Here is a 15,515-nt window from a genome sequence, read left to right as displayed (position 1 = left end):
CAAGGCAAAGCAGAAAGATATTCAAATCAGATACTCACACATATCCAATATTATCTGTTCGTGGTAAAAAAGAACTAAAGTAGTGCTACAGTTTTTTAGGTTCTAGCTATGTCAAAAAGCCAATGTGTTTATATTAGACACAGTAGTTGCAGCATTCAAATAGTACAGGTTCAGGCAACAATTGCAACAACTTAGAGACTGGTGGGCCAAGTGGGAATTGACAGGGTGGCATTAGCAAGCACTTTTGTGCTTTAGATGCAGTTGTAAACAGATTTTCCAACATGTTTGCAAAATATGTGTGCTAACTCAGTGGTCATCAACCCTGTCCTCAGGGCCCACTAACAGGCCAGGTTGTATGTATTACCTTGGGGAGATGCAGACTAGAATATTGCAATCACTGAGCAGCAAATTATATCACCTGTGATGTATTTCAGTTCCATTGGTATGCATCCAAATACCCAGTCAGTGTATCTGCTGCCACGGCCTTGACGCTGAGCAACAGAGCAGGCTGTGCAGCAATCAGAGCTGTCCTTGGATGTACAGCAGCTGACAGCATCCACCACTGCTGCCGCCACCCGCTGTTCTCAGTGCTAGGGTTTGGTTGCTAGGAACGCCCATGTCCTAGCAACCAATTTGTGTGCTTGCCCCTCCGCCATGCACGGCATTCAGAGGAGGACATTTCTCTGCCAAACCTATCCAGTCCCAGTCCCCAACCTTCCAGCTTCCACCTGTCCTGTAGCAGACTGCTGCAATGAGAAAGAACTAATCCTGATGTAAGCTGGGGTTTTCACAATACTCCTTCCTCCCCCTCCACTACCCCAACTATTCTCCTAAACCTCTCCACTCTCCTTACCCCACTCTGCTCTTCTCTTCTAACTTTGGGGACCCCATTGAAAGGGAATGGGCTCTAGGAACCATGATGTAAGAGGGTTTTAGGGACCCTGACGTAAGGGGGCCCTGGGAACCCTGATGTAAGGGGGGGGGCTGACTTTGGGGATCCTAATGAAAGTGTAACTCTGATTTAAGGGGAAACTCTAAGGAACCTAATTTAAGGGGGGGGGGGCTCTGGGAACCCTGATGTAAAGTTTCTTTAGGGGCCCTGATGTAAGGAGCCTTTGGGGACCCTGATGTAAGGGGGGTGACTTTGGGGATCCTAATGAAAGGGGGACTCTGATGTAAGGGGGGACTCTGGGGTCCCTGATTTAAGGTGGGGGGGACTCTGGGGTTTCTGATGAAAGGAGGAACTCTGGGGACCTGATTTAAGGAGGGGGCTCTGGGGTACCCTGATGTAAGGGGGGCTATGTGGACCCTGATGTAAGGGGGGACGTTGGGATTCTAATGTAAGGGGAGACTTTGGGGAGCCTAATGAAAGCGGGATCTCTGATGTAAGGGCGAACTCTGGGGACCTTGATGTAAGGGGGGTGACTCTGGGGACAATGAGGAAAGAAGAGGGCCTCTGGGGACCCTGACATAAGGGGGGGGACTTTGGGGACCCTAATGAAAGGGGTAAACTTTGATGTAAGGGGGTCAGGCCCAGGGGGCCCAGGCCTAAAGCTGTGTAAGGTGCCCAAAAATTTCCGATGACTGCCCTGTACACCGTACACTGCGCCAACGTTCCACATAACACTGCAGGATTGGATTATGTTAGCTGGTGACAAAGCCATCTCCTGTAAAAATTCAGGCAATCTGTGAAGAACAGGTATCCAGCCAATGAGGTTCTGTGCAAGCCGTGCTGCACACAACATCTCTTATGCCCTGTACACACAGTCGGACATTCCGACAACAAAATCCATCAGATTTTTTCCTACGGATTTTGTGCCAAACTTGTCTTGCATACACACAGTCGGACAAAGTTGTCGGAAAATCCGATCGTTCTGAACGAGGTGACGTACATGTACGACGGGAATATAAACGGCCCAGTAGCCAATAGCTGAGCATGCATGGCACTTTCTCCGTTGGAAATGTCTACACACGATCAGAATTTAAACGATCGGATTTTGTTGTCAGAAAATTTTATATCCTGGTCTCAAACTTTGTGTGTCGGAAATTCAGACGGAAAAATTCCGATGGAGCCCAACGAGATCGGATTTGCCGACAACAAGATCCGATCGCACATTTTACGTCTGAAATTCCGAGCGTGTGTACAGGGCATTACCCCCAGCTCCCCAGTGAGTCTCCACATGGCAAGGAGGGGAGAAAGCATCCCTGCACAGGTTGCATTTGCAGACTTTATTTTTTGTAGGGTGGGTGCAAGTAGCTGGTCCTGCCAAGGGCACAAAATAGTCTAGCACCGACACCGGCCCTGGCTGTATGCTGCCCAAATGCTTCTTGGGTGCCACATTGCCCTTGTTTTTTTACACTGTGTGGACCAATCTGCCCATGCACATAACCTTAATGTTATTGAACTGCAGCAGAAAAAAAATCAGGTCTCCTGCCCCGCTGGACAGGGCTGCGCTGTGTGGCAGAGCTGGCAGATCTCAGAACTGGATGGACAGAAATACAAATCCCTTGGCAGGTAAAACAGCTCCCTTGCATATACGTATTTAGCTGTTTGCCTGGAGTTCAGCTTTAAGGCCTGCCAGTTTGACATAAGCTTTGCTAAATAATATCCCCAGCTTTACATTAAAAATTAGGATATTCAGTGATGTATTAATTTCTGTTTGCTTATCTTCTTAAAGTAGGATACATTAGCAATTAAAATTCATCCATTTCCATACTTGTGACAGGCAGTTTCTGAATGAACAATGTTATATGCTTCAACATGAGGTTGAACTGGAAAGTACAGTTCTTTATGGAAGGTGATTACAGCGGAAATAGCATACCGTGTAATGCTGAAACATATGTCCTTGGGTGATATGAGATCATATTTTCCTTCTCATTATAGTATATCTGAAATGCTTGTGTTAGATTTGAGTCATCTGACTTTCTAATCATACAAATGATTCTAAGGTACTTTCTTAAATAAACTGTCATATGATGTCATTTTCCGCCATATAAAAGTGTCTGTTAATAAGAAAAATATTTGTGGTAGTTCACACAATCGTTGTCCTCACTACCGAACCTTGTCCTGGTTGTAGCCACAATGGTGAAAGGATAGTTATTTCCTTTACCCTGCATTTTTTTGAAATGTATAACTATCTTTAAAAGGAAAATATAGTTTATTTTCAGTAAAAGCTACTTTTAGTTAATAACCACTTGAAGACTAAGCTTTTTCTGGTTCTTTTCAGTTACAAGTTTAAATCAGTATTTTTTGCTAGAAAATTACTTAGAACCCCCAAACATTATACATTTTTTTTTAGCAGAGACCCTAAAAAATTCCGCTTGTGGAATGGCGACAAACTATGGTACTTGATAGGAGTATGGGAATAAAAGAGATATCAGAAAACACTTTGTGGCTAAGTAGTGGATATCTCAAATATATCATTGTAAGGGGGTGCCATCATCCTTAATGAATAGAGATTTAAAAAAAGGATAAATAGGGACTTTGGGATTTTAACCACTTCCCACCCGGCCAATGCACATATACGGCCGGGTGGGAGCCGTCTACTCCTGATAGGACGTTCAGGAACGTCCATCAGGAGGAGCGGGATCGCGCGCGCGCGTGCCCGCGCAGCGGCGCGATCTCGATGCGCCCGTGTCACCGGGACACGGCGCATCTCAGATCGGCAGGAGGGCTCTGTGATTGGCCCTCCTGATCACATGACGGCCGTGTCCAATCACGGCCGTCATGTGATGTAAACAAACAGCCGGTTGCTAGGCAATCGGCTCCTCCTCTCCTCACACAGAAGTCATCGCTGAGGAGAGGAGAGCAGATTGCTGCAGCCGGCTGATGATCAGTGAGTATGAGCTGTTTTTTACAGCTTTTTACTCACTGATCTTCAGCCTAGTGTAAACACACAACACACCACACAGTGTAAACACAGTCCCCACATATGTCCCCATAACACACATGTCCCCAAAACATACATGTCCCCAAAAAATAAAAACACATGTCCCTAATAATAAAAACATGTCCCCCACATATGTCCCACTAAAATCACTTGTCCCAATGATTATGTGCACACATATGTACGTGATCACCTGCACACATATGTACATGATCATTTGCGTACATATGTCCGTGATCACACAAACCAATTATTATACACTTAACGGAATTTTTTTTACCAAAAACATGTAGCAGAATAAATTTTGGCTTAAATTTATGACAAAATTTGATTTTATTGGATTTCTTTTAAAATAGAAAAAAGAAAATATTGTTTTTTTTCCAAATTTCCGCTTTTTTGCGCTTATATCGCAAAAAATAAAAAACGGAGTCGTGAATAAATACCACCAAAATAAAGCTTTATTTGTGCGAACAAAATGATAAAAATTTCATTTGGGTACAGTGTAGCATGACCGCGCAATTGTCACTGAAAGCGCTAGAGCGATGAAAGCTGAAAATTGGGCTGGGAAGGAAGTGGGCGAAAGTGCCCTGTATTGTAGTGGTTAAAGGCACCAAGTAAATTCAAAAGTATAAAGAGTAGTAGTTTTATATTTTTTGTATAAATTTATTCGAAATTAGAAAAAACATACATAATAGGATAGTTAAAAATTTTGACACAGGAAATGTATCCACGCATATAGGGATCTACCTCAGCATTCTATGGTACTTAACCACAAAAGGACCGGGCCTCTTTTTTAGAAGTGTTGTTTACAAGTTAAAAACATATTTTTTGCTAGAAAATTACTTAGAACCCCCAAACATTATACATTTTTTTTTGTAACACCCTAGAGAATAAAATGGCGGTCATTGCAATACTTTCTGTCACACCGTATTAGCACAGTTGTCTTACAAGCACGCTTTTTTTTTAAAAAATACACTTTTTTTTATAAATAAGATATAAATAATAATAAGATATAAATAATAATAATAAGACAACAGTAAAGCTAGCCAAATAGTTTTTTTTATATTATGAAAGATAATGTTACGCCAAGTAAATTGATACCCAACATGTCACGCTTCAAAATTGCGCCCGCTCATGGAATGGCGACAAACTTTTACCCTTAAAAATCTCCAAAGGCAACATTTTAAAAATTCTACAGGTTGCATGTTTAGGGAGGAGCTCTAGGGCTAGAATGATTGCGCTCGCTCTACCGATCGCGGTGATATCACACATGTGTGGTTTGAACACCGTTTTCATATGCGGGCGCTATTCACGTATGCGTTCGCTTCTGCACGCAAACTCGGCGGGACGGGGCGCGTTTAAAAAAAATATATATTATTTATTTTACCTTTTATTTTTACACAGTTTTTTTTTTTTTAAGAAAGATATTGTCACTTTTATTCCTATTATTATGTAAACATCCCTTGTAATAGAAAAAAGTATTCCATATTATTATGTAAACATCCCTTGTAATAGAAAAAAAGCATGACAGGACCTCTTAAATATGAGATCTGGGGTCAGATCTCATACTTACACTAAACTGCAATAGAAAAAAAAAAAGGCCCTTTAAGAGCTATGGGCGGAAGTGACACTTTGACGTTGCTTGCGCCCTACAGTGTCATGAGACGGGTGGAGGCCAACTTTCCCTCACTCGTCTCTATGCACAGCCACGGGAAGGATCCAATTGCCTCCGCCGCTGCCAACGGCTTCAGTAAGTGGCGGAGAGCACCAGGTCATGGTGGGAGGGGGGCTGCCCCTCTCCCGCTGGCGATAAAAGTGATCTTGCGGTGAATCTGCTGCAGAGACCACTTTTATCTTTTACCGGACCGCCGCAGCTAGCTGCTGCCATAACAATGATATTCGTCCACAGAGTGAGGACATATATCGGCGTGTGGCAGTCCGGAAGTGGTTAAAAATCTTCATAGGTGACGTTTCGAAATGCCTTTACAGCGTACTTATCCTTTATTGCCCCTTGGCCCTGAACTAACTCACTCTGCCTCTGCAGATATATACTTAAGCCCCATACACACTATCAGATTTTCTGCAGATTTTTGTCTTCAGATTTACCAAAACCATGTAGTGCATATAAATTGAAACTCCTAAGGTTTCACCTCATATTATATGGTTTTGGTAAATCTGAAGACAAAAATCAGCAGAAAATCTGATAGTGTGTGTGTGGGGCTTTACTAATGTCCAACCTCTGTGGCCCCCATTGGTTATACACAGCCTGCACCACAAGTCCCCTGCTCTGATCGTGGCACAGGCAAAGTGCGTCCAGCCATGATCACCGCATATGAGAACAGTCACAAATAGCGGCTCCCTGCGGCAGTCTGTCATTGCAGCTATTCTTACACAACTGTCAAGCCCAGACATAGGAATCAGTTGATTCTTTCTGCTGGTATTCATAGCGTGGCTAAGTGCCCATGCGAATGGAGCCTAGGAGGTTGATTTACTAAAGGCAAATAGACTGTGGACTTTGCAAAGTGCAGTTGCACTCTGCAAGAGTAGTTGCTCCAGGGCTTAGTAAATGAGCAGAAGCGTTGCTGACTTCCAACATCCAATCATGTGCAAGGGAAAATGCAGTTTTTTGTTATTTTCCTGCAATTGGGTATTCTTTGCAAAGTGAAGCTTTACCTAACTTACTAATCTTTGGAGCAACTGCATTTCCAAAGTGCAGTCTATTTTTTTTTTAAATAACAAACGTGTTATACTTACCTCCACTGTGCAGATCGTTTTGCACAGAGTGGCCCCGAACCTGTTCTTCCGGGGTCCCTCGGCGGCTGTCTCGGCTTCCTCCCGCAGGTGAGAAGCACCTGCGGGCGCGCTCTCAAGATACAGCCGGCGGCTATAGCCGCTCGCTGTATCACATGGCCCGGCCCCCCGCGCTCCACGTCAGTGGATGTGATTGACAGCAGCGAGAGCCAATGGCTGCGCTGCTTTCCATCCATCCACTCCAGCCAATCAGCGGCCAGGCTGAGTGGTGAAGAGGACGTCAGGGGCGAGCACAGGATTTTCGAGGGGTCAGGTAAGTAAAACAGAGGGACTGGGGGCGCAGGCAGTGTGAGATGTTTTTTCATCTTAATGCATAGAATGCATTAAGGTGAAAAAACATTTACCTTTACAACCCCTTTAAAATACTAGTAATCATTTCCTTTAGACTTGCGGTTGGGTGGAGGGGCGCTAAAAGCGGTTTTATACCACCCATCAACTGCTCCCTCTATTATTGCTGACGCAGCAGTCTGGGGTGTACACATGCAGGAATTATACCTGTAAAGCTCAGCGGGTGGTACTGTCCATTGTCCGACCCATTCAAGTGATTGGTGGTGCACTGCAACCGCCCTGCAACCACACACAGTGCATGTGCCTGCAGTAAGGCTGTCCAGTAATTAGGGGGATAAAACAGGCAGGGAAAAGGCAAAGCAATGGGGGTGATTTACTAAAACTAGAGAGTGCAAATCTGGTGCAGCTGTGCATGGTAGCCAATCAGCTTCATTCCTCAGCTTTTCAAATGAAGCTTTGACAATAAAACCTGGAAGCTGATTGGTTTCTATGAAGGGCTTCACCAAATTTTGCACTCTCCAGTTTTAGTAAATGAACCCCCAATGTCTATCTATTGCTGTCTGAAGTGTGATCTGAACGTGGATCACACTTCAGACAGAAAAGCAAGTCTAAACAAGGCCTTAAGCCCCGTACACACGAGAGGACTTATGTCCGACAGACTTCCGAAGGAGTTCTGCCGGAGTTTTGCCGGAGTTCCGACAGAGTTCTGACGGACTTTTCGACTGAGCGGACTTGGCCACACACAATCACACCAAACTCCGACGGATTCGAACGTGATGACGTACGACTGGACTCGAATAAGGAAGTTCATAGCCAGTAGCCAATAGCTGCCCTAGCGTCGGTTTTAGTCCGTCGGAATAGCATACACACGAGCGAATTTTTCGGAGGGACCGGGTCCGGCGGAGTTCCGTCGGAAAAATTTGAAGCATGTTCCATTTTCTAAAGTCCGTCAGACTTTTGCGAATCAAAAGTCCGTTGCAGCCCACACACGATCGAATAGTCTGACGGAATCATTCCGTCGGACTTTGGATGTTGAAAAGTCCGCTCGTGTGTACGCGGCATTAGTGCTCCATGTGTAATATGTCTCTCCATGTTACAAACAAGGCTGGAGGGTGATGAAGTGTTTCTCGTGTCAGATCTTCAGATTCTTAGCCTACATCACACTTTTAGATTTGCAATATAAACAGAGGTGTTATGTAATTTGCTTAATGCACCTGAGGCCTAGCCAAATGGATAGAGCCACAGACAGTGATAAATGCTTTGCACAAATGGCAGCAATACAATGAATGACTTTTAACATTGTCTGTATTATGTGTTCCATTTTCAGATTTTCGCGTCAATTGCACACATTTAACCAAGGCAATATTTTTGTCCTTCTATGGATATTTCAGATATAGCAGCATTAGCTGAATTGATTGTTTTGTTGTCTAAAAAAATAAATCTACCATCAGAATCATATATCATTCTTTGGTTATTTTATCCATATCTTTAGAATAGGAAGTGGTGGAGAACATGGCATATTCCATAGCTCCCAACTGTCCCTGATTTCTAGGGACTGTCCCTGATTTGGAGCAATGTCCCTCTGTCCCTCTTTCCCCGTCATTTGTCCCTCATTTTGGTCTGATCTATATAGATGTATATAAAATGCACTTTTTATCTTTCAAAAGTGTTTCCCAGTGCTAAACCTTTCATTCAAATTCTAAATTGCTGAATTTGTAAATTTTAAAAGCCAATATAAAGGAATAATAGTGGTAAAAAAAAGCCATTGTGGATTTAATTAACCTTTTTTTTTATGAATTCTCCTTTAAGGGGGTGTGGCAGGGGGCATGTCCTATGCCTACACACATTTTCTAGTAGGTGTCCCTCATTCCCATCTCAAAATGTTGGGAGGTATGATATTCTCCCATCTAGTTGCTGAAAGTATACACTATAAATGTAAACAACATATCTAAATAAAGTTGGGGGCCTATTAAAACTTCTCCAGTTCAGTGCATTGCATTAGCAAGTTGGAGTGCCATTTATTGTCAAAGACAACCCAATATCCCTCCAAATCACATAAGTTGTAATAAAATGATGCATGTTCCATTTTTGATTCATTCTGGTGTGTTAGCAGCCTCTAGACAGCCCTAAAACAACGCCCTGCAGATCAGCTGCTTGACTGACTGCCCCACTCTGTTCTGCATGGCTTGGGAGGGGAAGGCCACAGAAAGCTGAAGCTACATCACCAGGACATATGATGGGTTGCAGAGTAGTGAAGTCTCAGACCTGGGCCATGCTGACATAGGAGGCTAGGAGATTTAAGCCATGAGTAGATATTGCTTACTTATTAAAAGAACGGATGTGTGCACACTGGGGTGGCAAAGCTGCAGAGGTTCTATGAACCTGCAGATCATTGCCATCAAAACAAAGGAAGTCCCCATGACTGGCAGGTTCAATGGGTAATTTCTCAAAATTTCTTGAAACCCACTGGTCCAAAAATGCTGCACCAAAAGAAGCACCCGCACGCTTTCAAAAATTGCATTGTACTATGTTGTATTGATGTGAACGGGCACCTTAGAGAGTAATGTGATTTCTATTGTCCTCCATTGCAGCACGATGGCAGACGAAGGAGAAAACGCATTAATGTCAATGATGATGAAAGATGATTTTTGACCCCTATTGGCTACTGCACTTTACATATTTCCATTACCCTTCTCACTGCTTGCTATATAATGGGAGGATTGGTAGGTATTTGTGACACCCAAAGCACAAGTAAAATAAACACGAGCACTGATCAAAGCCTTTGCTTGTTTTACACTTTAATGGTGTTTTAAATCGAACATGGATGACCAATAGAGTTGCCACCTCAGCCCTTTAAACCCAAACACATATTGATTACACAGGTTCCTGGGCTGATTAAGGTGGTAATTAAACTCACTTGGTGCCTTATCTGCACTAAATTCATCTCAGAACCTGTGTAATTCATATGTGTTTGGGTTTAAAGGGATGAGGTGGCAACCCTAATGTCCAAGTCTGTCCATGTATGGCACTGTGGGGTTGATATACTAAAATTGGAGAGAGCAAAATCTGGTGCAGCTCTTCATAGAAACCAATCAGTTTCCATTTTTTTGTCAAAGCCTAATTGAACAAGCTGAAGTTAGAAGCTGATTGGCTACCATGCAGAGCTGCACCAGATTTTGAACTCTCCAGTTTTAGTAAATCAACCCCTGTAGTCCTTTTCATCTGTATTACCAGGCTAGATGAGCCCTCTTTCCCCCATAATAGATCAATGCTGGTGTGTGTCTTTACTTGTGTCTATGACCTCATGCCCAATAGATGGGTAACTTAGGCCATTAGAAAATGAATGCTCCAGGGCTGGGAGGGAGGGGTATTATTTACAGGCATACCCCACTTTTAAGTACACAATGGGGTTTATTTACTAAAGCTGGAAAGTGCAAAACCAGGCTCGCTTCTGCATAGAAACCAATGAGCTTCTAACCCCAGATTGTTCAATAAAGCTTTGGTAATAAAACCTGGAAGCTCATTGGTTTCTATGCAGAAGTGAGCCTGATTTTGCACTTTTCAGCTTTAGTAAATAAACCCCATTGCGCACTTAAAAGTGGGGTATGTCTGTAATAACTAATATGACCAGTTTACATTATAATATCCCTTTTTATATGTACGTGAAAGCATGACTCATATCAATTATCTGCATGTTTCAACAAATAGTAAATTCATTTCTTTTTGGTTTTGGTAAACAGGAAAAGAAATGCCTAATTAAACATTTTGGTACAGCGCTCACCATGGAATACCATGCTAGTTATTTTTACATTGATCCCCTTTTCAACATTCACTGACAATTAATGCAGCCACGTAGGTCTGCACAGCATGAACTATTATCTATTAGCCAGAGATAAGTGGATGATAGCAATACCCAAAAGGAATAACAGCTGATTTTTCTAAGAATCAGACAGTAGCTAAAATCAATAGAAGATGCAAGGTTTTCATCTTAAAATATTTACACCAAAAACATCACATCACTGCAACTTCCTTTACACACGCTGTTAAAATCCCTTAGAGCTGGTTCACACCACAATTTCTGTATCCGGATGTTTTTTTTCGTGTGTGCTTGCATGCATTTTTGATGGATTTTCAGTGCGTTTTTTTTTATTTTGACCTTTGAATAATCTTTATCTTAATTTAGGACAATGTTCATTCAGGTGCTTTTAAATGCATTCTGGTGCGTTTTCATGCATTTTACAACATTCCAGATGCATTCCATCACAAAAAAAAAATGCAGCAGCTTCTACTTTTGTTGACTTCACTGAAACTGACCATGCTGGTGTGAACTAGGGCCATTGAAATACACGGAAGCCACTACGCATGCATTTTCGATTAGTTTTAAAAACCCACTGGAAAGCATCTGGGGTGAACCATCCCCTAATAAATACAGATGTAAATACAGTTGGAACAGATGATAATAAACTTTCACAATTTGACTTGTGGCGCCTGTGTATATAAGGGCCATCAAGGATTTTAACTTGTTCAGATCCGCGCTATAGCAGAATGAGGGCTACAGTGCGGACCTGCTTTGCCGGGGGGACATCTATTGACGTTGTCCCGTGCCAGAGCTACCTGCGCATCTCCTGCAGGGCACACACTGCGTGCTCTGTGATCAGCGAATCTATGAGACTCGCTGGATCACAGATCGGAGTAAGGGGTCGATCTTGACCCCTTACCACGTGATCAGCTGTCAGCCAATGACAGCTGATCATGTGATGTAAACAGAGCCAGTAATCGGTTATTTTTCTCCTCACGCAGACAGCGTGAGGAGAAAAAAAAAGCTGATCACCGGGGGCTGTGAGAGGGACATCAGTTCTAATCATGGAGAGCTGCCGCCAGTTCCTCAATGCCCACCTGTGCTACCTGCCAGTGCCACCTAGCAGTAGATAACAGTGCCGCCTACCAGTGCCACCCATCAGTGACCACAGTGCCAACCATCAGTGCCCACAGTGCCACCTATCAGTGCCCACAGTCAGTGCCTCATCAACAGTGCTGCACATCAGTGCCACCTATCAGTGCCCATCAGTGTCACCTACCAGTGCCCATCAGTGCCACCCATCAGTGCCACCTATCAGTGCCCTTCAGTGCCATCTATCAGTGGTACCTATCAATACCCATCCGTGCCACCCATCAGTGCCACCCATCAGGGCCCATCAGTGCCATCTTATCTGTGGCCATCAGTGCCGCCTTCTCTGTGCCCATCAGAATACCTCCCAACATTTTGAGATGGGAATGAGGGACACCTACTAACAAACGCATGTAGGCATAGGACATGCCCCGCCACACCCCTTTAAAGGAGAATTGACCAAAAAAAAGGTTAATTAAATCCACAAGTGCTTTTTTTTACTATTACTTTATATTGGCTTTTAAATATACAAATGCAGCAATTTAGAATTTGGATGAAAGTTTTAGCACTGGGGAACACTTTTTGAAAGATAAAAAGTGCATTTTACATACAACTATATAGATCAGACCAAAATTAGGGACAAATGAGGAGGAAAGAGGGACAGGGGGACATTGCTCCAAATCAGGGACAGTCCCTCGAAATCAGGGACAGTTGGGAGCTATGCCAAGCCCATCAGTACTGCCTTATCTCTCCCCATCAGCCACCTTATGTGTGCCTATCAGTGCCGCCATAACTGTGCCTGTCAGTGCCCATCAGTGCAGCCTATCAGTGCCCACCAATGCAGCCTATCAGTACCCACCAGTGCCGCCTCATCAGCGCATATCAATGAAGCAGAAAAATTACCTGTTTGCAAAATTTTATAACAAACTATGAAACATTAATTTTTTTTTTTCAAAATTTTCAATTTTTTTTGTTTGTTTAGCAAAAAATAAAAATCCCAGCTGTGATTAAATACCACCAAAAGAAAGCTCTATTTGTGGGAAAAAATATGATAAAAATGTCATTTGGGTACAGTGTTGTATGACCGCGCAATTGTCATTCAAAGTGCTTCAGCGCTGAAAGCTGAAAATTGGTCTGGGCAGGAGGGGGGTTTAAGTGCCCAGTAAGCAAGTGGTTAACTATATTCTTGAAAACTGCAAAGCCTTTTATAATTTAATTGTTTGGAAATCCTGAAAAATGTCTGTATTATATACTGATAATGGTCATATAATGCATACACAAGTATGGGTAAGATACAATGTTTACATCCAAATTTCTTAACCACATGACCAGAGCATTTTTTGCTATAGAGCTTTCTTTTGGTGGTAATTAATCAACACAGGATTTTTTTTTTGTGGTATAAAATTTTGTAAATAAATAATCTCTCTTCATAAATTTAGGCCAAAGTGTAGTCTGCTACATTTCTTTGGTAAAAATAACCTCAGTGAATGTATATGATTTAGTCGGTGTGAAAGCTTTAGAGTCTACAATCTATGGTATATTTTTTTTTTTGATCAATTCTGATCAAATGATGGCCTATCTCCTTTCTTGGGGCCCAAAAATTCCAGGACAGTAAAAATATCCCCCAAATGATCCTTTTTTTGGAAAGTAGGCAGTCCAAGGTATTTAGTAAGAGGCATGACATATTTTTTGAAGTTGTAATTTTTTGTCCAATTGTTTGGGAAAAATTTTCTACACTTTTTTTTACATAGTCACTAGTGCAGTACAACGTGAATTTATTAACATTTTTTTTTTGTACTTTGTATTGTTTACTATTATGATGCTGTGATTGGCCACCGCTACCACATGATACAGGGTGCTGTAGTTGACCCAGGTACCATGTGATCCCAGGGGGCGAGCAGTGCGCATAAGCAGGGCAACACCTGCTCAAGCCACCGACCAGCAGTAAAATTACTGTTGGTCGGTCGGCAAGTGGATAAAGTATATGTAAACCCAATCACTAAAATCTCCTAAAACCTCAAATTTGTTAATGTAATTTAAAAAAAAGGTTCATTCTTTTTTACATTTTTTTTCTTTCCTTAAAATAATACATGATGTTCCTGCCAAGAAGGACCCTAACAAAAAAAACACCTTCCATTACAGAGAGAAAACTGCTCGTCCCAGTCTTCCATCTATGCTCTTGCCTTGTGATTTTGTCAGATGGACTTCTGATGGAGACTATAAGTGGCCATTTCAACATAAAGGCATGGTCCTCTGTTATCCCCATAAGAAAACGAACTCTGAGAAATGCCATTTAGAGAGTGCTAACGTTAGATATGGTTGCCTTGTACCATACTTGAACATGATTGCCCCTCTCCCCACTATCCCACTGGCTTGCCCTCACATTGTGCCAGGCCCACGCATGTGTACATCATCACCTCTGCCTCACATAGATTTGCACTGTGCCCAAATCCAACTAAACTTTATCTGAACCCACCTCAGGGCAGGGCACAGTACACTGAACCGCACCTGAACACAGTATGGAGCAATTTTACTAGACAAACAAGCTTTAATTCGGGGATCAAATGTCACCGGGCATGGCATAGATCCCCTATTGCCCTAAGTCATCATTACACTACATGCATATAGATAGAAAGTGGCCACAAAGAGACTGCAGTAGATCAGCAGCGTTGAGATACAACAAAGGATGAAAGAAGGGTAAAAGAAGTACTTTTAAGTACGTAAGCATTTTTTTTAAACATGGTAATTGTTTAAGGTATATGGTGCTTTAGCAAACTAAAAGTTATTCAGGTGTGTATATATACTTTAATGTAGTTATACAGTTTTAACTGTGCTAATGTCATCATATATCAATGCAGTGCTACTTGGGATATATTAATAGACAGATTACGCATACTAAGTGACTGAGTCACTAGAGAAAAGCTATGTAAGGACTCATATACATGAGCATCAGGTACAAAGAGTGGCTCAGATGTTCATGCATTCAAATCTTGCTGATCCCTTTTTCAAGCAAGTGAGACATAGGAAATAAATTACAATGCCAAAACCTGGCAGAGTCTGTAGGCACAATTTATTTTTATTTTTGCTTTACCATAACAAAAACTTCACCATTGAGGCCACTTAGTTCATAACACTTCTTTCAGACCCTATCCTTTGGAACAAGACCTATACACCCAAACAGAAGGTCGGCCTTAGCCTACACATGCTATGGAAACTAAATATAACATGGAGTTTAAAGCAACAACAAGAACAAAGTAGATAGCACCAATGGATTGCATTGCTTTGGTACTGGGTTCAATCCCAATCCAACATCATACATTTGCTCCTTGCTCATTGAACTCCATATGATCCAGTCGGTTTCTTCTGGAGGCTCCACAACTCAAATACATGGCTACCCATATCTAGTCCCATCCATGCAAGCAATGGGACAGATAATAGTGTTGGGTGGCATGGCATCATCTGCATGGAGTTCAGTTGTAACCACTTTATGACCATACGTATTCCACAGGGAGTCAACAAGGTGCTTTGGGGGGCTACCCCAAAGCACCCTCCCCATGTTGAGGGCATGTAGCCTGGTACGGTTCAGGGGGGGTGCTCTCTCGTTCCCCCCTAGTTTCCTGCAGTCTGCCAGGTTGCGTGCT

The 15,515-nt window shown here is 42.6% G+C and overlaps 1 protein-coding gene across 1 annotated transcript in view; it reads right to left on the bottom strand.

Moving 5' to 3' along the window:
• ARHGEF38 (Rho guanine nucleotide exchange factor 38) overlaps window positions 1–15,515 on the bottom strand; it is a 178,682-nt gene that overhangs the window by 114,938 nt on the left and 48,229 nt on the right. The gene's annotated exons all lie outside the window — the stretch shown is intronic.

Source organism: Lithobates pipiens, unplaced genomic scaffold (assembly GCF_037356315.1).
Source record: "Lithobates pipiens isolate NorthernLeopardFrog02 unplaced genomic scaffold, aLitPip1_a1.2 Scaffold_13, whole genome shotgun sequence".
In the NCBI taxonomy this organism is placed as follows: Eukaryota; Metazoa; Chordata; class Amphibia; order Anura; family Ranidae; genus Lithobates; species Lithobates pipiens.
The sequence above is the reverse complement of the archived record's forward strand: the minus strand, read 5'-3'. Positions and strand labels throughout refer to the sequence as shown.